Raw genomic sequence first — 23,467 nt, forward strand, 5'->3', positions numbered from 1 at the left:
CTGGAGACTTGGGCTAATTTTTAATGTGCATTACAATAAAGAGTATAAATGGTATGACATATTTTTAAATATTCAAAGCTACCTTTTAATGAAATCCTTAAGACGGTTAATTTTCAAAATGTGTTAAAGACAAGTCTACATAAAGTTCTATATATTCCATGTGACTGATAGGAAGGGGAGTCGGTCTTGTGTATCTTAAAATACCATGAAAGTTACCAAAAATGAGCTAGAAACCTGTTCAGAAATGAACTTACGGTTTAGAAAACAGACTGCAGGACTTAAGGACTGGTTTCTATTCTCCCTTGCTGCAGTATTTTGAACAAGTCTTTAAACATTTCCAAACTTAAGATTCCTCATCTATGAACTGAAGATTTTAGACATATTATATAACAAACCTTATTAGCAAGAACATTCAATGATTCTACTCTGAAGAGGAGCAGAGCCTTGCTTAGTTATTTTTCTCTCAAACCCAAATTATTGATCCCTAATAATATTCCAGATTCTTAAAATGATTTTTACATACTGTTAATTATTATTAACATTTTAATGCCTCTAGAGAATTTTACATGTAAACATTTTAGCGAACATTAATTACTTTTGTTTGAAGTGCGTGTGTGTGCATGCGCGTGCATGCACGAGCGTGCTCCTGAAATATAGCTTGCATAATTGTAATCAATGTGTACCTCCTAGATTTTATGTTCTGATTTTTACTTTTAAGAGTATTTTTATAAACCTGTTTCTAGGTGTGAGGCTGAAACTAGATTACCTGTATGAAAATAATTTGAGAACTCAACATCTATTTCAGAGTTTGGGTATTTTTCTCCATTTCAATGTGAGCCCCTCAAATTCAAGGATTCTTGTTATTCATCTTATCTCTACAATCTAGCTAGGAGTTAACCTGCCGACACTCAGTGAAAACAATAATTATAGCTAACATTTATTCAGCTCTTATAGCGGATGTTGAGCTAATTGCTTTGTATATGCCATTCAGTTAGTAATTATAAGTAACATTTCATAAAAAATACTATTATCATCTAATTGTTTAAATGAGAAAAATAGGGCTCAGAGAAATTAAATAACTATTCCAGTTTACCCAGTTTGTAAGATGTGGCACTGGTTCTTCAGTTCCTTTTTTTATATCTGTATAATAAATGACCTTTCATCCCATTGAGAGCTTATAATTTTTTAACTACTTCCCTCATAGATGGACATTTAGACTGTCTTTAAGCTGTCAGCATTATACATAATGCTGCTACTAACCCCTTATAATATCCCTTTTTCTTTGTATGTATGGATTATTCTTGTACTCAAAGAACTAAAAATAATAGATCAACAAAGTGTGGAGTACACATGAATGCCGTATTATTCAATCTTAACAAGAATGAAATTCTGACATGCTACAACATGGATGAACCTTGAGAACAGTTAAGTAAGCCATTCATCAAAGAACAAATACCATATAATTCCACTTATGTGAGGCACATAAAGTAGTGAAATTCATAGAGACAAATAGTAGAATGGTAGTTGCCAGGGACTACAGAGGTAGAAGGGAGTGGGTAGTTAGTGTTTAACAGATACAGGGTTTCAGTTTGAGAAGATGAAAAAGTTCTGGAGATGACTGTGATGGTTGCACAACAGTGTGAATGTAAATAATGCCACTGAACTATACGCTTAAAAATGGCTCAAATGGTTCAAATTTTATGTTATATATATATTTCACCTCAATGAAAGAGAACTGAATATACAACTAATGAAGCAAATGATATTAAAAAATTCTTGAGTGCTATTTAATATTTATAGATATTTGTTGTTATTTTTTTAAAGCACCATCACTATAACAAGTTTTTAAAAATTTCCCCAGTGTTTCAAGATCAAATATATTGATATGTTCCATTACAGAGCTGAGTTAAATATAACTCATGTTGTTATAACCTGGTCAGTTTAGTCTTGAAACATGATGAACATCAGCGACATGAGCAGTGGTATTGTGGGGGTGTGGTGTGGGAGGTACAGCAGGGCAGAGCTGAGTTTGGGAGAATAAATCCATCTGTAAGGCTGGTTTCAGAGTTGGTAGTCAGTATACCATGCAGTTTCTAAAGGAACACGGTGAATTAAGGTTTGCTTTAGACCAAGATTAATATGCAAGAAGAGTGAAACTAGTGAGTAAGGCATAACCGTAGTTGGAAACTAAAGTCAGACAGAACAGCTCATCATGTTCTAAAAATAACTATCCAGCAGTTAGCAGCATGGATAAGGAGTCATTTCTAGTGTAGAAGCAGAAAGTTTCAAGCCCTGAAGTCCTCAAATGTGTGGGGAAATGAAAATATACTGAGATTCCTCTCAGATACTGGATTACCCACAAGAATTATGAGATACCTAGTGCAAGACTGTCTGATACCAATGGCAGATCTCTAGTAAGATGGACCCCAAGACAGGAAGACTAATTCCAAATTTATTGAATTAGTATGCACGTACCTATAACTGTTAAGCCACGCCAGGGCTTTCTCAATAACTTGGTATGTAATTTGAAGATACCATTTTTATTTTATTTTACCTTTTTATTTTTAGCCATTGGTAATGAGGAAAGAATCTTCCAGTTAAGTGAATGACCTTCCTTCTAGGCTTTTGATATTTGTTGAGATCGGTAACTTTTAGTAAATATTCAGCAGAAAGGCAACATTATGTACTTGAAAGAGCTTAATTATGATGCAATATACATTACACAATACACAATACAGCTTTTCTGAGAATAACTGTAGATGAGTTATTCATCATGAGTTATTAACTATTGGATAAATTAATCCCTAAAATACTCCTCAATTCCAAAATTCTATGACTGAGAAACTGGTGACAGAATTATTAATATAAGTAGACAGAAAATTGCTAGCTTGTTTCTTATGGAATTGTTAAGTGTATTCAATTAAAATGGAAATATTAAGTATAAACCAGAGGAGATCAAAATTAGGTTCAATAAAATTAAAATTAAGGAAAAATTAAATGTCTAAAGTTTAAGGAATAATTTTAATAGAGAGTATAAAAAGAATTTTTAACTTATTCTTTTTAAATAACAGGCTTAGGAATGAATAATTTTATTTCTCAGGTAAACGGAAAACTTTGGGTAAATATGTTAATGACTGCACAGTGTTAATTCCCTTTAATCAAAAACATTGCGACGGGCATGATATATGCCTGACTTTATGCTAAATGTGGAGTATCTAGAGCTAAAGCAAGATACTTTATTTTTCCTCAAAGAGATTTTATGATTAGGGAGAAAAGTGGACTTCTACAGGAACATTTCAGAAGACACTGAACCCAGCCTGGTGTCACTAGCTATGAAATTTTTCCTCTGGGAAGTAACTCTTGAGAATGGAGCCTTAGTCCTGGAAAGTCAGCCCAGATATAGGAACAGCATGAAAAAAATTAAATAAATAAATAAATACTTGAAAACGTACTCTTCTCCTAGTGAAATACAAGATTTCACTCAGATCTTACCAAATATATCAAGAGAGGGGCCTTTACCGAGCAACCATACGTGAAACACAAGAAATAAAAGATTTAAAGAAGGCAGTAGTAGAAAATGGTCCAGAAGCTATGGATGGGAGGTAGAGTAAAGAAGGAAAATTAACTATTTTTTTAAAACTAGAAAACATACTAGAAAAACTATAATGATACTATAAAATATTCATGTAGCTCCTTTTTTTGATGCCATGCAAAGAGCATAGATATTGAGAAAAATCCCTTGTCCTCTAACTAGCTTGGGTACTTACTGGAAAATTCCTTCATCTTTATAAACATCAGTTTTGTCTTTTTCTCATTTTTTGTTTTTTAATCTGTTTAACTAGATGATCTTTAAGAATGCTTCTCCTCCAAAAACATATGAATTCAGTCTTATCAGGACTTTACATAATATAAAATCTCATACGTTTAGGATCTTAAAACCTTACTTAAGGTAGACCTGGAAATTTTTAAAATTTATTTTGTCACTGGACGTAAAACATATAACAGAAACAAATAGAAGAAAAGTTTCAAATTCTACCTTTTCATAAAAAAAATTTAATGCCTTCATAAAATGATTGAAATTGAATACAGTATCACAGAAAGAGCCAGTGACCAATGGGAAATAAACATTTGGAACACTCACAACAAATTACTACCTAGGACTCAAATTTGCAGTTACCCAAATTCCATTTATTAGGTAATACCACATCAATAACTTTTCGAAGCCATTGATTCCTACTAAGCTCTCATGAAACTGAGTTTTAAATCAGAAAGCCAAACTTATTACTTTGCTCATCTGTGCAATGAGGGAAATGTATATAAGGTCTAACCCTTAAGTTCCTGAACTCATCCTAGAAAAAGTACTACATACCTCATTGCTGAATATTGCTATAGTCATTTTTGGAGTACTCCCCTTGGGAAGCTATGCACCAATGCCAGTGCCTAGTCCACCCTTCAAAGCAATTTTGGAACTCTTTTTTCTGGAATGGCCATCAGAGCTGTCATCATATTACCCTTTCAATATTTCCTTTATCTTCAGGTGAAAAAAGAAGTCATTGGGGGCCAGATCAGGTGAGTAGGGAGGGTGTTCCAATACAGTTATCTGTTTACTGGTGAGAAACTCCCTCACAGACAGTGTCATGTGAGCTGGTGCATTGTCGTGATGCAAGAGCCATGAATTGTTGGTGAAAAGTTCAGGTCATTTTCGTCTAACTTTGTCATGCAGCCTTTTCAGCACTTCCAAATAGTAAACTTGGTTAACTGTTTGTCCAGTTGGTACAAATTCATAATGAATAATCAATCCCTCTGATACCAAAAAAGGTTAGCAACATCGTTTTGACTCTTGATTTGGAATGATGGAAATTTTCTGGTCATGGAGAATTGGCTGACTTCCATTGTGTGCTTTGACGCTTTGTTTCCAAACCAGTGATAACATTGCCCAAAACGTTGTCTTGCCTTTCCAAAAGGTCTCGGCAAACTTCAACTCTCCTTTGCTTTTCTTCATTGGTGAGCTCCTTTGGGCCCATTACTTGCACACCTTTCTCAAAAGATTTTCAGTTGAAGATTTTCCTGTTTCTCTATCAATGTTTACTTGGTCTGCTATGCTTCTCACAGTCAGCCGACGCTTTTGACGTACAAGTCGACAAATTTTTGCCATGTTTTCATCAGTTCTGCTCATTACTGGCTGCCCTGGACCTCTCTTCATCAGTGACACGTTCTCTTCCCTCAGAGAAACGTTTAATCCATTTGTACACTGCCGTTTCTTCATGGCATTATCTCCATAAATTTGGACTAACATGTCCTTGCTTTCACTTCACTCTTGCTAAGATTAACAAGAAGTTTAATGTTTGTTTGTTGCTCTAATTCAAGCTCAGACATTCTCGCGACGGCACATAAAAACACGCAACAACAATAATGAACACCACTCAGGAGACACCGCCACCCATCGACATGAACACAGCTGTGAGACTGATAAATCAAGGTTATGAAACCTTACCGAGCTGTTTGTACAGTGTTGCCAATGTAAGCGCACAGTGGGAAGTTCACAAACTTAATTGTCATAGTTTGTATTTCAAATGATTACAATAATCCATCAGATATGGTACTTCTATCCGTTGAACATCATTATAGTCTCACTATTTACATAACAAAAAAAAGTGGTCATCAAAAAATAGTAAAACCAATTCTTACTCATCTTTTAGAACCTGAAATATCATGTAAATTCCACTTTAGGGTATCTTCTCTGATACCTAGTTAGTTACATCCCCAGGTTACCTGCTTTATAGCACCTTATAATTTTCTCCCATAGCAATTAAGTGATAATTTGTGTAATCATGTTTCAATGAATACTCTCTCCCCAATGAGCAAGGCCTGTGACTGCCTTGCTTACTTCCATAGCCCCAGTGCTATGGCAGTCAGACAACTGAGTAGCAATCTTATTAGTTGGAAAAAATATGTCAATTTTTTTTGCACTCTATTCAACTAATATTCCAACTCTCTATTATATCAAAAGCATCCAATGGCCACATAATAAAAATACTTCGTTATCTAAATCGATACATATTCAGTGCATTCTACATCAGGCACAGTTCTGGGATCAGATAAGGATTTTGTTTTCACAGAGATTATATTTTTGGAGAAGGGACAGAGGAAATAAATAAACACAGGATATCAAATGGTAGCATGCTATGCAGAGATTTCAAATAGGGTAATGTATTAGATAATGCCTGGCTGCTTTGTAAAGGCCTCTCTCAGAAGGTGACATGTATAGTAAGATCTGAGTGACGAGAAATAATCACCAAGGATCAGGGAGAAAATCTCCCAAGTAAAAGAAAAGCAAGATAAAATGTGTTGAGATTGGATTGGGCTTGTCATATTTATAGAACAACATAAATGTCTGTGATGTTGGAAGAAAATCGACAAGGGGAAGTAGTGCAAGATGAGACTGAAGTTTTAGGAGGGGCTAAATCCCGTAGGGTTGTGCTGGCCAGAGCACGATCATGCTTTAATTTTAATTGAGATGGAAATACATGAAGGTTTTACACAGGGAAGAAACAAGATTGAATCATTCATGTTTTAAATCAGGTTCCTCTTCTCTTTAGAGAATAGATTATAAAGGATCAAGAATGAAAAAAGAAAGCAGTTAGAAGATTTTTGCAGGAGTCTGGGAGGATTATTCTAGGAGGTAGAAGATGATGTTAGGATTAAGCTAGTGGTGGTAGAGGAAAGGAGAAGTGGAATATACATTTAGGATGCAAGTTTTCATTAAACTGAACAGTGCTAGGTTAGATGTAGTGTGTTGGAGAGACCAAGAATAATCCTGGAAACACTTGGGATTTTAGTGCAAGCAACAGACTATATTTGTTATTATTCACTGAGATGCAGGGTCTGGGGCTAAGAATCAATAGTTGACCATTCTGAGTTTGAAAAGTATATGTAGATCTCAAGGAAGACTTTTCAGACAAAAGTCAAAACTTCTCAGGAGAAGCAGAGCTTGGAGATGTAGATTTAGGAGTTACCAGCATGAAGAGGATATGTAAGGTCATGGGACAGAATTAGGTCACCTAGGGACTATAAGGAAGCTCCAGACTTAAGCCTGAGCCATTCTAAAACTTTAGAGGCTCACCAGGGAAAGAAGAGCCAGCAAAGAAGGCTGAATAGCTAGGAAGGTTAAAACAAAAACAAAATCAAAACAAAAGAATGTGGTATCACAGAAAGGAAGAAAGGGTTCAAGAAGGAAACTTGACCTTGAATCATTTGGTAATGTTGCCCTTTCAAAATTTCCTTCTTCCTTAGCTTCCATGATTCTGATTCTGTTCTCTATTGGCTCTCATGTGGACTCCCTGGCTATTTCTTAATTATCTCTTATTAATGTCTCTACTTCTCCTTACATTTTAAATATTGGTGCTGTTTGGGATTCTGCCTTCAGACATTTTTCTTTTAAATTTTTATGTTTTCTCTGAGAGAGCTCATCTTCTTCTTCACGATTTAATATACTTTTGAAACAGATGACCCTTAGATTTCATTTCAGCCGGAGTCAGAAGAAACTATGTAATACATAAGTGATGATCCAGACACTTGAATTCTAGTTATAAGCTGTGTGTTATAGGGAAAGTCACAATAAGCCTTCCAATCCTCAGGGCTTCTTACCCATTTCTGTGTGTAAAAAGAGGGGAGAAGATCAAAGATTGCCATGGTCCCTTCCAGTGCACACAGGTTTTGGAAGGACAAAATATAGGGGGAAATTGTGCCAATGTAATAATGTAATTTTTTTTTCTGTCTGATAATCTATTTCAGTGTATGCCTATTTCTTTTCTACTTAGTTGGCATATTTTCTGATAAACACACTTTTTTGGAAAAAAATCTCTATTTCAGTAAGCCTTAGTTTGACATTAACCATGGTATGCTTGGTGAGCTTAATTATATAAGAAGAATTGCTGATGAAACTCTGCTAAGCCATTTTCTACTTGGACAGGAAATGCTTAGAGAATAAATTCCACTGGAAATGAAAAAAAGACTCTTGATTATTAACTGAAATGAAATTGTATCTAACAAAAATAATTTGCAATTAAAAACTTTCCATCACCTAAAGAAAAGTATGATAAAAGAGAGGGCAAAAATACATGTTGGATGAAGACAGAGACCTCTGTATGAAGAAGAAAAACACAGTCTGATAAGATATTTTTTGTTTGTCATGATACAGAGTAAGTTTTCTAGTCAGGAAAGCTGTATTTGTTTATTTTCACCAAGGGTTAGATCTAATATGTTATCCCAGAAGAGAGTCCTCCTTCAAAAATATACAATCTAAGCCATATATATTAAGGATTCTGTTACAGACAGTGAAAGGACTTTCAGATAAAACAAACAAACAACAACAACAACAAAACCCTACAGACATGCATCTTATCACTGTAAATCAAAAATATAGTGAAAGGCTATGAGAAGTGGACATAGGATGACGATGTCTAATTATTTCCACCTCTGATCCAGGTTTCTCAAAATGACTTGATCCTAGTGCCCCCTAAGGAATCTTAATTCCATCACTTGCCTTTATGCAAATCCATTTCATTGTCCCCATAATAATTAGGCTGCTGCTGCTATAATTTGAAACAGTGTTCAGAGAGACTTATTTTCACACTAGCTGTAGGAGTTCTTTGAGACACCTGGTCATGCTCTCCTTTGATTTTTCTAAGGCTCAAGGCTGATTCTTAAAAGCAAGAAAATAATTATTCCATGTATGGCAAACTAAAGACACTTAGGACCTCTTTGCCATTACATTGCCTGAGGGTTGATGTAAATATATCAATCATCCTGCAAGGAACTGAATTTATATTCTAGTTTACGTTAAGCACATCATGACAGGCAAGGTATTCTGTTTTTAAAATATCATAGTTAATTAAAGTTTTGAACAGGTCTTTCTTCTTTGGAAGAAGAATTGAAAACATGTAAAATAATCTGATCTATCTTCTTCCTAAAGTGTACAATAATTTGTGCAGATTAAAAAGTATTATAACTGCTTTTGTAGATTTTAGTTATTTTTTAAAAATATAAACCAAAAACATGAATTGAAGTCACTCCCTCAAAGAAGACCTTTGATAGATTTTCATAACTAGTACCATTTATTATAACAAATTTAGACAGTACAATTAATTGTATTATTATTGTAATTTTTAACATAATTATAATACCTATTATTCTTTGACTTATACATTTTATTATGTATAAAAACAGCATTTCTCATACACAATAAGTGCAATGACAAAACTCTTCAGAGAGGAGCATACAGTTTGTGGCTAAATACAGGGTTGAAAGATCTATGTAAGATTCATTAAAAGTGTCTCTCTGACAAATTCGGAATACGCACAATCCTCATACATCCATGTATACACTGGATTATGTGTTAAAAGTGCCATGAGGTTAATGTTTCTCCTTATGAAAATTATAAGAATAATTTTTAAAAGATGAGGTAAATGTGCAGAAGCAGATATAATTCATACATACAGTTACTATCTCCGTGTCACACATGTGTCACCGTTTATTAATTAAGAGACACTCTTACACCTGATCATATTTATTTATTTATTCCCTAGGAAAAATGAGCAATCACATATAAACCCTCTCAGTTTACCCCTGGGGAAATGTATATTATGTAAATCTACATATGAAGATGGATGACTGGGTGTGTGGAGGGAGGTCGCACACTGGGCTATGAATGATATGAGCCTGGACCTCTTCTCTTGCAATAAGACAAGGTGGGTGGTGGGAGCAGAAAATTCCTGGGGCGCTGCTATGGCAGTCACTGTGCCTGGAGTTGTTATGTATGGAGAGGTCAGTCAGACTGGGATGATGAACCCGATATGGACCACATGTCTGTGTTGGGCCCACAGTACTCGAAGAATTCAAAGTAGAGAGTCAAGGGCAGTACCTGCACCTGGAGCTATTCATGTACATGAGCCTTTAGTATAACACAAATAGTTAATGTATCCAGGTTATTAGTGTGTCCAGTAAATTCAGTTTCTCCATCCTGTCAGGATGTCAATCCGACCTCTGGCTGGAGTATGAGCCCACAAGGATCTAGGTCTTCCTCTTTCCTCTACTTGGCCCCTCTGTGGGGCTCTCAAATCATGACCTGGGCCTCTGTTGATGTGAGCTCCAACAAAAACCTGTGCCACCCCCTTTTCCCTGTCTACTGTCAGCCTGTCCCCCATCACACAGCTCGGCATAGAAACTTGCACATAACCATTGGGATGCTTAACTGCTGCAGCTCTGGGCTTCATGCTCTGAAGGCCAATGAGAGGTGACCTAGAAGGCTAAATCCTTTTTATTGTGGCTTTCAGTTAGACAACTGTGGTCAAGTTCCTGTTATGCTACTAACTGGTTAGAGAATTTTGAAGTAAGTCACATGATCACATGACATCTTTAAGATTCAGTTAACTCGTCTTTAAAATGAAGAAATTAGTAACACCCGTTTCATAGATATTAGATATAAGACCATGAAAAATGCCTGCACTGCACTGAATAAGAAATGATAGTTATCTTCTTTTTTCATCCTTCAACAGAAAACATTGTTTCTCACCATTCAGTTGAGTATGGTTTTTACATCGTGACTAGGTGGTTGCGCATTCATACCTAGACTAAGAACAGGAACACTACTCCAAGATGAGCCTGGGCAAACAATGAAGACCACTTTCTGGAAAGCCATCTTTCCATTTCCATCTCCTCCCCAGTCTCCCTTTCACTGTTATCCGCACTAACCTCTGAGCCTCCCATGATCCTCACACAGCTTTTCCCCACCATTCTTCTTGCTTTCACTTCTTCCAAACCTTGAAACTCCTTCCCTTATACACAGCTCAAATGTTTGCTCCGTAAAATCATCGCTGACATTTCAAGAAGAGTTAAGTTCTCTCATTTGTGTTCCCAGAATCCTTTGTAGACACGCCTCTAACTACTCCTCATAAAACAGTATTTGATTCTTTGTGACTTTAAGATGTTAGTCTAATGTCTGCTTTTTAGGTTTGAATTCTCAGGAATATAAACATTGCTTCCAGAATAAGGACAAGTCAATATCACAGAGTTTCAAGTCACAATTTAAAACACATTACTTGAAAAGTTAAATATAGTCTCACTTTGGATCAACTAGAAGTATTTTTTTGGATTGATGCCAATTTTCTTGATTCTAAGGTAACTATTTTACATCCACCTGTATGGATCCTGTATTCTATTCAAATTTCACTTGGTCTTTCTGAGTTTGGTCAGGATGACCTGCAAGTCTTGGGCTGATGAAGACAGAGTTTATGATGACCATAAGCAATGCTAAATAAAATATTTTCACCATTTGAGGGTATAAATAGATTAAAGAAAGCATTCTTTAATTCTGGGTTGGTTATTTTCAAGGCTTCCTAGTATCTAAGTAACTAATTCATTACTTAAATTGAGGATCTAGTATTGGACTTGGCTAAAAGTTGAATATAAGATAAATACTAGACAACATAGTGGGCTCTTTTAGCATTGTTTGAGACCAGTTAAGCAAAATAATAATTACTTTTGAGGGCATTACTCCTTCTGTATCTTTATAATTTTTTTTGTTATGATTTACGCATCGGTACCTAATCTTACAGCATTTTTAGTGATGCTTTCATCAAATGTCCTCAAAGGAGCCAACATTTCTCTCTCTCTCTCTCTCTCTCTCTCTCTCTGTCTCTCTCTCTCTCACACACACACACACACACACACACACACACACACACACACACACAACTCTTTCAAAATAATATAGGCTTTTATAATACATAATTGTATGATTGTAATAGCAAGAGAAACTGGCATAATCAGTTTAGGAAACAAAACTAACAACTTGTGGGAGAAAATAGGTGTTGGTAAAAGAAAAATCAGCTTGTAGATAGCTTACAAGCATTCAGTGTCCTGTGGGCCTCACGCAGCAATCTTTGTTTTGTATACATATTAGACAGAATACATGGTATACCTTGGCATCTATTATGCCTTTACACTGCTTTTACTATGCTACTTTTATGTTGGGAGGAAAAGAGTAATTTCCATTTAATATTAATTAATCCAAAGGATATTTATTTGGACAAATTTGTTTGGTTTCTTCTTGTCTATTTGAGAAGCAAATGAACAACAACATCAAAAAATCAAGTTTCCTTTCAGCCAAAAGCAACTAATTGTATTATATAAACCCTTTCAATGAATGAGTTTACAATTTGTCCTCAACACTCCAGAAGCTGTGTTCTGAATTTAATCACTAATTGTATTTCATTTTTTAATATTCCAAGTTTGTTTATTTGCTTTTTTACCTTTTGACCCCCTTCACCCATTTTTCCTATCCCTTACCTCCTACCTCTGGCAAAAACTAATCTTTTCTCTGTATCTATGATCTTGTTTTTGTTTTTGTTTTGTTTGTTTAGATTCTACATATAAGAGAGGATATTTATCTTTCTCTGACTCATTTCACTTAGCACAATGCCTTCAAGCTGTAACTAACCATGTTGTAGCAAATGTCAAGATTTCACTCTTTTTTATGGCTGAATAACACTCCATTGCATGCGTATATATATATATATATATATATATATATATATATATATATATATATACATTCATTCATCAATAGACACTTAGGTTGTTTCCATATCTTGGCTATTGTAAATAATTCTGCAATGAAAATGGTGGTACATATATTTTTCTTAGTGCTTTTATTTATTTTTCAGATAAATACCCAGAAGTAAAATTGAATCATATGGTAGTTCTTTTAATTTTCTGAGGAAATTCCATACTCTTTTTCATAGTGGCTGAACCAGTTTACATCCCTATTAATAGTGTACAAGGAGTCCCATTTCTCCGCATTCCAGCCAACACTTGTTATTGTCTTTTTGATGACAGCCATTCTAACAGTCAGATGATATCTCACTGTAGTTTAAATGTGCATTTCCCTAATGATTAATGATGTTGACCATCTTTTCATGAACTTGTTGACCATCTGTATGATGTAGTCTTTGGGAAAATGTCTATTCAGATTTTTTGCCCATTTTTTTATTGACTTTTTTGCTACTTAGTTGTATCAGTTGTTTATATATTTTGATATTATACCCTTATCAGATATATGATTTGCAAGTAGTTTCTCCCATTCAGTAGGTTGCCTTTTCATCTTGCTGATGGCTTCCTTTGCTGTGTGAAAACTTTTTAGTTTAATGGAGTCCCAATTATTTATGTTTGCTTTGTTGCTTTTGCTTTTGGTGTCAGATTCAAAATCATCACCAAGACCAATATCAAGGAACTTATCATCTATGTTTTCTTTTGGAATTTTATGTTTTCAGGTCTTGCATTCAAGTCTTTAATCCATTTTGAGTTAATTTTTTGTGTATGGTGTAAGATAATGGTCCTGTTTCATTCTTTTGCATGTCTGTCCAGTTTTTCCAACGGCATTTATTAAACAGATTGCTTTACCCTCGTTGTATGTTCTTGATTTCTTTGTTGTAAATTATTGACCATATAAGTGTGAGTTTATTTCTGGGCTTTCTATTCTGGTCTGTTGATCTATGTATCTGTTTTTGTGCCAGGACCATATTGTTTTAATTAATATAACTTTGCAATATAGTTTGAAATCAGGGAGCATGATGCCTCCATCTCTCTTCTTCTTTCTCAAGATTGCTTTGGTTATTCAGAATTTTTTGTGGTTTTATATATATTTTAGGATTATTTGTTCTAGTTCTGAAAAATGCCATGGAATTTTGATAGGAATTACATTGAATCTATAGATTACTTTGTATAGTATGAACATTTTAACAATACTGATTCTTTCAATCCATAAGAATGGACTATCTTTCCATTTATTTGCGTCCTTCAATTTCTTTCATTAATGTCTTGTAGTTTTAATATACATGTCTTTCACCTCCTTGGTTAAATTTGTTCCTAGGTATTTTATTCTTTTCAATGCAATTACAAATGATTTTACTTTCATAATTTCTCTTTTTGGTAGTTCATTATTAGTGTTCAGAAATGCAATAGATTTTTGCACATTGATTATATACCCTGCAACTTTATTCATTTTTTTTAGTTCTAACAGTTTCTGGTGGACTCTTTAGAATTTTCTGTTTAAAGTATCATGTCATATGCAAAGAGTGACAGTTTTACTTCTTGCTTTCCAATATTGATGTGTTTTATTTTTTTTGTTTTTCTTGTCTACTTACTCAGTCTAGGACTTCTAATACTATGTTGAATAAAAGTGATAAGATTGAGTATCCTTGTCTTGTTCCCAACCTTAGAGGAGCTGTTGAGTATATTAGCTATGGGCTTTTCGCATATGGCCTTCATTATGTTGAGATATGTTCCCTTTATACCTGCTTTATTGAGAATTTTTGTCATAAACAGATATTGAATTTTGTCAAGTGCTTTTTCTGCATTTATTTAGTGATCATATGATACTTATTTTTCATTTTATTAATATGGTGTATCACATTAACTGATTTGTAGAGGTCAAATCATCTTTGCTTCCCTGAAATAAATCCCACTTGATCATAGTGTATGATCCTTTTTATCTGTTATTGAATTTGGTTTGCAAATAATACTTTGTTGACGATTTTCACCTGTATGTTCATCAAGGATATTGGCTTGTAATTTTATTGTCTTCTGGCATTGTTGTCTGGTTTTAGTATGAGGGCAATGCTGACTTCATAAAATAAATTTAGAAGAGTTCCCTCTTCTTCTGCTTTTTGAAAGAGTTTGAGAAAAATTGAATGTTTGGTAGAATTCACCAGTGAAACCATATGGTTTCTGGAATTTTTCTTTTGTTGTTGTTGGGAGGTTTTCATTATTGATCCAAGCTCCTTATTAGTAATTGGTCTGTTCCAATGTTATATTTCATCATGATTCAGTCTTGCTAGGTTTTATATTCCTAGGAATTTATCCATTTATTTTAGGTTGTCCAGTCTGTTGGATATAGTTGTTAATAGTGGTTTCTTATGAGCCCTTGTGTTTCTGATGTTTCAGTTGTAACATCTCTTTCATTTCCAATTTTACTTATTTGAGTCCTCTCTCCTTTTCTCTTCGTGAGCTAGACACACCAAGAATCCTGTTTATCTTTTTGAAGAACCTGATTTTAGTTTCATTGATCTTATCTTTTGTCTTTTCTGTCTCTATTTTATTTATTTCTGCTCTAATCTTTATTCCTTCTCTCTACTAACTCTGGGATTTTTTTTTTTTTTGATTTTTTATTTTATTTTTTTTTGTGTAGTTCCTTTAGGTGTATAGTTAGGTTGATTATTTGAGATATTTCTTTTTTTTTTTAAGGTAGGCATTTATCGCTGTGAACTTTCTTGTTAGAACTACATTTGCTGTATCCCAGTAATTTTGGTATATTTCCATTTTGTTTCTCTCAGGTATTTTTTGTAATAATCTTTTTTTCATTTTTTATTTGACTCACTTGTTTAGTAGTATGTTTTTTAACATACTACTAAACATACTACTTAACATACTACTTAACATACTACTTTAACATACTATTTAACATACTACTTTCCTGTTTTATAATAGGAAAATTTGTGAATTTTCCTGTGTTCTTTGTTTAATTAATTTATATTTTCATATCGTTGTGGTTGGGGAAAATGCATGACATGATTTCAGTTTTTTTTTAATTTGCTAAGACTTGTATTATGCCTAACAGATCTAGCCTGAAAATTTTTCAGGCGCCCTTGAACAGAATATGTGTCTATTCCTTTTGAATGGAATATTCTATATATCTGTTAAATCCATCTGTTTTAATATGTCATTTTAGGACTATATTTCCTTATTGATTTTCTTTCTGGAGATCTATCCATTGCTATAAGCTGGATATTAAAGTCCTCTACTATTATTGTATTACTTTCTATTCCTTCTTTAGATCTGTTAATATTTTATTTATATATTTAGGTGTTCCTGTGTTGGGTGAATAAATATTTACAACTGTTGTATCCTCTTGTTGGATTTACCCCTATATCTTTATGTAACATCCATCTTTGTCTCTTATTACAGTCTTTGTTTTGAAGTCTGTTTTGTCTAATATAAGTGTAGCTACTCCAGCTTTCTTTTGGTTTACATTTACATGGAATATATTTTTCTATCTCTTTACTTTCAGTTTGTGTGTGACCTTACATCTAAAGTAAGTCTCTTGTAGGCAGCACATAGGTGGGTATGTTTTATGCATTCAGCCATTCTATGTCTTTTGATTGGAAGATTTAATCTATTTACATTTAAAGTAATCATTGATAGGTATGTACCTATAGCCATGTGTTAATTGTTTTCTGGCTGTTTTTGTAGTTCTTCACTGTTTCTTTTTTCCTCTCTTCCTGTCTTACTCTGTGATTTGATGACTTTTTTAGTGGTATGCTAACATTCATTTCTCTTTATCTTTTGTGTATTTACTATAGATTTTTGCCTTGCGGTTATCATGAGGATTTCAGTGACATTTTGTACAAGAAATAGAGAACTTTATTTAAGGCTGAGAATTCATTAATTTTAGTTAGACTGGATAAAAATATCTGTTTATGGTAAACTTATTTATTTGTATAATTCCTATAAAACTACATGAATAGTTTATGAACCTTTAATTTAGATGAACCACAAGAATATTAGTCCAGGTGATTGTGTTAGAGGAACAAGTCCAAATTAGAATTGGTAATGGCAACTGTCTATTGTCAATTGGTAATGGCAACACAAGAGCAGAAGAGATGGTGGAGTGGAGCAGACAAGGGAAGGGGAGTCTATAACCCAGTTCCCATGTAATCAGCACAGGTCATGTGATACCTCTGAGTCTCTGGTATCTCATTAGCAAAGTAAGAATCCCATTTTCCCTTTTAATAGAAATTTAAGTTAGGTGATGAATATGGAAACATACAAGCTAAAAGATACAATGAAAGAAATACATGACTTATGATATTTTACATATTTAAACATTAGAAAAATCAGCTTTTAAAATGGAAAGCTCATAAAGGGATTGTCAAGTATGTTTAATTGTCAAAGTCTTGTTTTAAACAAATCTTATATGGGACCCCAATACCTATAGTAGATAATACCAGAGAGAAAATATTCGATTGGTCTAAGGGTGGAAAGTCCAGGGTTCTACTTCTTGAGGCTTTCTCTCATCCCGGCAGGCAGTGTATAAGGCATCTTAATTCACTCCTAAGTCTTCACAAATTGCTGTTTAACACCAGGGATCCAGGCCAGCACTCACATTTTGCAGGTAAGAGTCTGAGTACCAGAAAGGCCAAACAGTGAGACTTGGGGAAATGGAAAGTCTGTGGCTTTACTATTAGAAGTTCCTACAGTACTTACACATTACTGTATTTACTATTTCACTGATAGGTTACTGCCAGCATGTGAACAGACCAGGAGAGTAGCATGAATGGTCATAAGATAGCACACGCACCACCATTAGCACTGCGCGTAAGGCTAACTAGTATGTTGAGTAGATTCTTCATTCACTACACAACTCCCACACATGTGCCATGTGCCAATATTAAATGTATTTTGCTCAATTAAATTTTTTGTTTATAAATCAAATTTGTTTATGTAAATTGTCAAGACGATGAAATTTCTAGTTGTTTCTTCTGGAAATTTTTTGGGTAATAGAGACAAAGTATATATTTTCTATGTTTTCACAGATAGTATTGTGTATTCCTAGATACTAAGGCAGTGTCAATCATCCTCTCTCTCTCTCTCTCTCTCTCTCTCTCTCTCTCTCTCACACACACACACACACACACACACACACACACACACAAACACCCAAGGCAAAGAAAGAAAACTGCTCAAATGCATAAAGTAAGCAATTTTCTCAAAATATTATATCATCCTCTAATACATCAGTCCTAGACAGTTAACAAGCAGAAAGGGTTATCATCAACTATCCCAAAGGAGAAAGGGTTATCAAATATCCAACATAAGACATTTGTAATTTTCCTGTAAGTAGATTTCCGTGTGAAAAGTGTCACTTTTGTCCTAATAAAGTCAATAAAAAGTATTCAATATTCAATATTTAAAATAATAAGAGCCAAATTAGGAACAAATATTTTAAAATCTGTGCAACTGCTCAAATTTGCTAAAAGAATACAATTGGTTCATTTATGAATGTGGGAAAAGTTTATTTGAGTAAAATAAGAGGGGCCCTAAGGGAATGGAACTTAAATATGCCGGAAATAATACTTTAGGAAAAAAGGGGAACAGTTTTGACCCAGTGGGAGAAACTAGAATTAAATTTATGTTGTAAAAATATAAACAAAGGATAAAGTCCACTGTGGTTAACTAGAATGTAACTGTTGAAAAAGAAATTAGCAGAGGAACTTGGAAGCACAAACAATCTGGTAAAGGAAACAATTTTGAATACATATTATAAAAATAAGCAAAACTAAATGGAAAAGAATAATTAAGAAACAAATGAAAATAAATAATATTAAAGTCAATTAAAATTTTGCCAATGATTGAAAATGAATTTGACTTATGTGGGAGTCAGCAGTTATATCATTGGCAAACTTTATTTGAAGAATATATTTTGTTCATTGTAAATGAAGTATTTTACTGATGAAAAACTCTATTTGAATATTTCCTTTTATTCATAATTGAATTAATGATAATTTCGCCTATAATACCTGACCTAATTGAAGATCTCCTGTTCAGAAACCTGCTGCCAACTTTTCAGGTAACCCCATCAAATAGATATAATTAAGTAATAATATTCTTCTCACCTTTAAGTAATTTTGTCCTGGAACTTCTCAAGTCAACTAATTCTTTCCTTTCTCTATTTCACTTTGCTTTCTCCAGCATTTATTTTCTCTTTGTTTAAGATGGTGAACCTCTGCTGGAATATGTGTTCTTTCCTGTTTTTCTTTCTTGTAATTTTCTAGTCTTCCAAATCAAAATAGAGAAGCAGACCTAACTTGGCACACTTGAACATGTAACACATTAGAGTACAATAAAATTACTTTTGTCATGCACTAAACTATTTCAGATATCAGTTCTGTTTTAGATACATTTAACTCATCCTAAGCTATTAAAGAATTAATTTTTCCTCCTAATGAACTAAGTTAATTGTGCATTAACTTGGGACTAGTTAGAATGTAATGTATCCTCTTTTCTTTGAAAATGTTTTTTCTAAAATGTTTTGTGAATTTAGTATAGATTAGGAGAAATTATTTTATTAAACAATTCTCAATTAACCAATATTTACTGAAAACCTACCTTTCAATTGAGCACTGTCATTGGGAGACAAATATGTATTCTCACAACTCTATTGCAAAATAGACAATGATACATTTTTTTTAAAAAATAGACCAGTTAAAGGGCTATGAAAGAACCTTTGCTCCCTATGCATGATATTTTTCTCACACTGTGCGATCCTATTTGGTTGATGCTTGTGTCTCCTGTGTTGCTGATGGATTCTCTTCATAATGCCCTTTAGACAATGAAATATTGACTGGATTGGCAGACTTCCAGCTTATTTCTCCCAGGGCATTACTAGTGGGAATCGGGTACAGGAGAATTAAAAATTCTACTGTGCCTCGTTTTCAGCCAATGACCTCTATTCTCTGGAAACAGGAAAACCCATAACCCTGAGTTGCTAATTGGCCTTATTCCCTTATGTTATTCATGGGAAGAAATGTTCTGCTTTTTCCTAATAAAACAAAAGCTCACATCTCAAATGCTTTCTAATCCCTGTAGTTCCAGTATGCGACAGTTCTTACAATTAACTGAATATAAAGTGGATATAATTTAGAATCTCATTCATCCCATATTGAATTTTTGTTTTTGTCGTGTTTTAATTTACATTTAGAACAACACATGCTGCAAAAATTTTAGTAGTGGAAATATTCTCGGATGTCCTCTATGGCCAGGACTAAGGTGAGATGAGTGAGAAACTTAAAATTTTGGACATAAAATTTAGGGAGGTGCTAAAAAACTCAGTTATCAAGGTAAATGATATATAGTGCAATATTTATAAAAGTAAAAATTAACTGGGAATATACATAATAAACAAAAATATTACAATTTCAAATAAAGGCAGATCAGTGTTACTGATTTTTCTTTTTGCTTGAAGCAATGACTCTCAGTATGGCTCTGACATCACCTGTGAACCTTCAGTGTCAGTGACCTATGTTGAATTGGTCATTTATTCAAAATTCATTTGTCCAATTAAAGACGTACTAACTGGATAGATCTGTAATGATACAGTTATCTGGCAAGTTAATCAGTTTGGTCCCAAATGTATTTTGCCTTGAACTGATAAAATTGACAAATCATTTCAATGACATGTAGAATTCACAATACTTACTCTTTTAGGTGTTTTGTGTTTGTTAGTTTTTAACTTTGCAGTTATCCTTTTTCCTTTTTTCTGTTTTGATCTTATTTCTCATACAAATTGTGTCTGACTTTTGAGGCACTATTTTCATTATATGTTGTAACAAATTTTTGATTGTTTTATTGATAAAACTTTTCTGATTTATAGTTCCTTTCCAGAACTTTGTAAAATTGCAAAGAAAATGTGAGATGTGATAGATCCAATATTTAAAGCCTTGATTATTAACCTAAACTTAAATTTCCTTTAAATTTGCTATCATTTCTGAAATTATTTACCATAACAGACAATGAGTAGCAATTGTTTTTTAATAAAATGAATGATTGTCGTTTATTTGTGAGAAAGAAATACTCCTAATAATGTATAATAACTGGCCTTTATTATATAAACCCAGTTCCATCTACTCTTCTTAAATTTCTGGATGAACCCAAATCATTCAGCTCTGAAACTAGCTTCAAATATACTACTTTAGATGGAGTAAGAACCTTACACAACATAAGTCCCGATGGAGTAAGAACCTTACACAGCGTAAGTCCCGTTTCTCTCTCCCATCTGCTATTGTTATCATTCAGTTAACTTTTATATAGGCTATAAACTCAAAATACATTGATACTATTTTTGCTTTAGATACAAAATTTTAAAGTAACAAAACATATTCAAAATATCTATTATAATTATCTTTAGCCATTTCTAGAGATCTTCATTTCTTTGTGTATATTTCAGTTTCTGTCTAGTTATCACACTGTTTCTGCCTATAGAACTTAGTTTAAAATTTCTTGTAGAGGATTATTCTGGTAATAATGCTGTGTTTTTGTTTGTCTGGAAAAGGCTTTATTTTACCTCCATTTTTACAGACATTTTCTCTGGTTATAGAATTATGGGTTCCGTTGTTTTGTTTCTGTCCCAACACTTTGAAGTTGTCACTACATTAGCTTCTAGCTTGCAGCTTCTAGCTTCTAGCTTGTTTCTAACAAGAAGTCTGCTCTAATTCCTATTCTTGTTCTTCTGTATGTAATGTCATACAGCAAGTAGAGACCCACTACTCTCTCAAAAGACTCTAGTATTAACACTTGTCATTTAGCATTCCTGGATAGATTCAAGCCCATTCAAAGATAAATAAATAGAAAAGAAAAATGGCATTAGATCTGGGACTTGTACAAATTTTTGTCAAAAAATGCATAACGTATGCAAAATATAGATGAGGAGACAAGATATTTTGACAGGATACCTCAAGACAAAAGAAAGCTTTGGATAATTACTTCTTTGAACTTTGTAAGACATTAAAGGAAACATGGACAAGAAAAGAAATGGAAAGTAAGTACACAACTGCTCTTAAATGCTGTTGGTCTTTCAAAGTTAGAAAAAGGAATGTGAGTATAGCGACCCCAGTACCTCAAATGGCTTGCAAATGCTTTCATCCTGTCACTTAAAATTTGGGAGTTATGTAGGAGTTTATTAGTGCTTCCTCTACACAACTTCTTTCAGTATGGCAGTTTCCTATCAGGCAGTAGAGTTATATGCGATTCCTGATGCCTTTTATACAAATTCCACTATATCTGACAGAAATTCCTTTGTGTGTTTGTATACGAGTATGGCAATATTCCCCATTTTTGAAACCACTGAAGTGCCTGCCCCATTTTTCATTTCTCCTTGATCATTGTAGAAAAGGAATTTGTAAGCCCCTTTGCTGCTATTTTTCCTAGAAATGTGTGTAACTGATAAAAATTTGAAAAAGAAAACACTAGAAAGCTATTTCCAGTAAAAATAAACTAGCAACAATAACAGCAAAGATGATATCTTTTATAAAATTTTGAATCTGTTATTGAAATAACCAAGATCAATTAATTTATTTGTTTTGCATTTTGGACTTTAATATTTTAATTTCCTACGTTTGTATTAAATTGCACCTTAATTATAAAAATTAGATACTATAGTTAGTGAAAAGAAGAAAACAAAGTTACCAGAAATCTCATCATTCAAGGCTCACCATTGTTGATTCATTAGTGTGGTGCCTTCAAGCTTTAAAAATATCTGTTCATCATTCCTCTCTCCCCAAATTAACAATACATTCTGAATAGTTTCCTAGAGGTTTCTTAAGGATACCTCCACATTATTTCACATTCAATGTTGTAACGTTAGACATTTTTCAATTATTTGCTCTAGCTATATCTTTTTTATTCTATTTTAAGCTATCCAAAATAGGATCTAGTACAATTTTCTCTATCCCCATATCAACACTATTGTGCTTTGTAGAAGTTCTTTGTCAAATAAAGATCTGTTTGTTTGGACTGAAAGACAAGCAACAGTTTTATGATTCTTATTTAAACCAAATAGGTCCTATTCATATGGCCTTGTCACATCTGTATGGGGAATCAAAGTTATCTTTTAGGACATCTGAATGTCCACCATTATAATCAACAGAGTTGATGATAACAGAGTATTGCATCTTCAGAAGCTCGTATTAGATAAGTAAGACGGAAGCTTAAGGAGCTATCTCTTCACATGGCCCTTAAAAAAAGCAGTACTAATCTATAAACTCACACCAGTGTATGAAACCCATTGTCTTCCATAGCCTTGCAAAACAGATAATAAAATCTTCTATGTCTGTTGCATAAAAATAAAAATGGAAACTCATTACTTTAATTTGTGTTTTTCTGATCACAAATAAAATGGGTATTTTCTAATTATGAAGTGCCCGGTTAATTCTTGTGTTACTTTAATTGTTAAATGTTAATTCTTTAACACCTACACTTACTTTCCTACCTCCATACCCTACTCCTATACCTAAACTGTCAATCACTATTTTGTCCTCTATTTCCAAAATGCTGGTGAGGATGTAGAAAACTGGGTCACTCGTTCATTGCTTATGGGAATGTAAAATGGTACAGCCACTCTGTAAAACATGCAGTTGAACATTTGGGCATTTATCCCAGATAAATGAAAACTTATATTCACACAAAAATCTATACGCACATATATAATAATTTTATTTATAAAACTACTCAATAATAAAAAGGAATTAGAAATACAGACAACAACCTGGATGAATCTTGGGGAAAATATGCTGAGAGAAAAAAGCCAGTCCCCAAAGATTACATAATGTATGATTCCATTTATGTAACATTTTGA

The sequence above is a fragment of the Rhinolophus sinicus genome, chromosome 2 (genome assembly GCF_057876585.1).
Source record: "Rhinolophus sinicus isolate RSI-liver-muscle chromosome 2, RSI-T2T, whole genome shotgun sequence".
In the NCBI taxonomy this organism is placed as follows: Eukaryota; Metazoa; Chordata; class Mammalia; order Chiroptera; family Rhinolophidae; genus Rhinolophus; species Rhinolophus sinicus.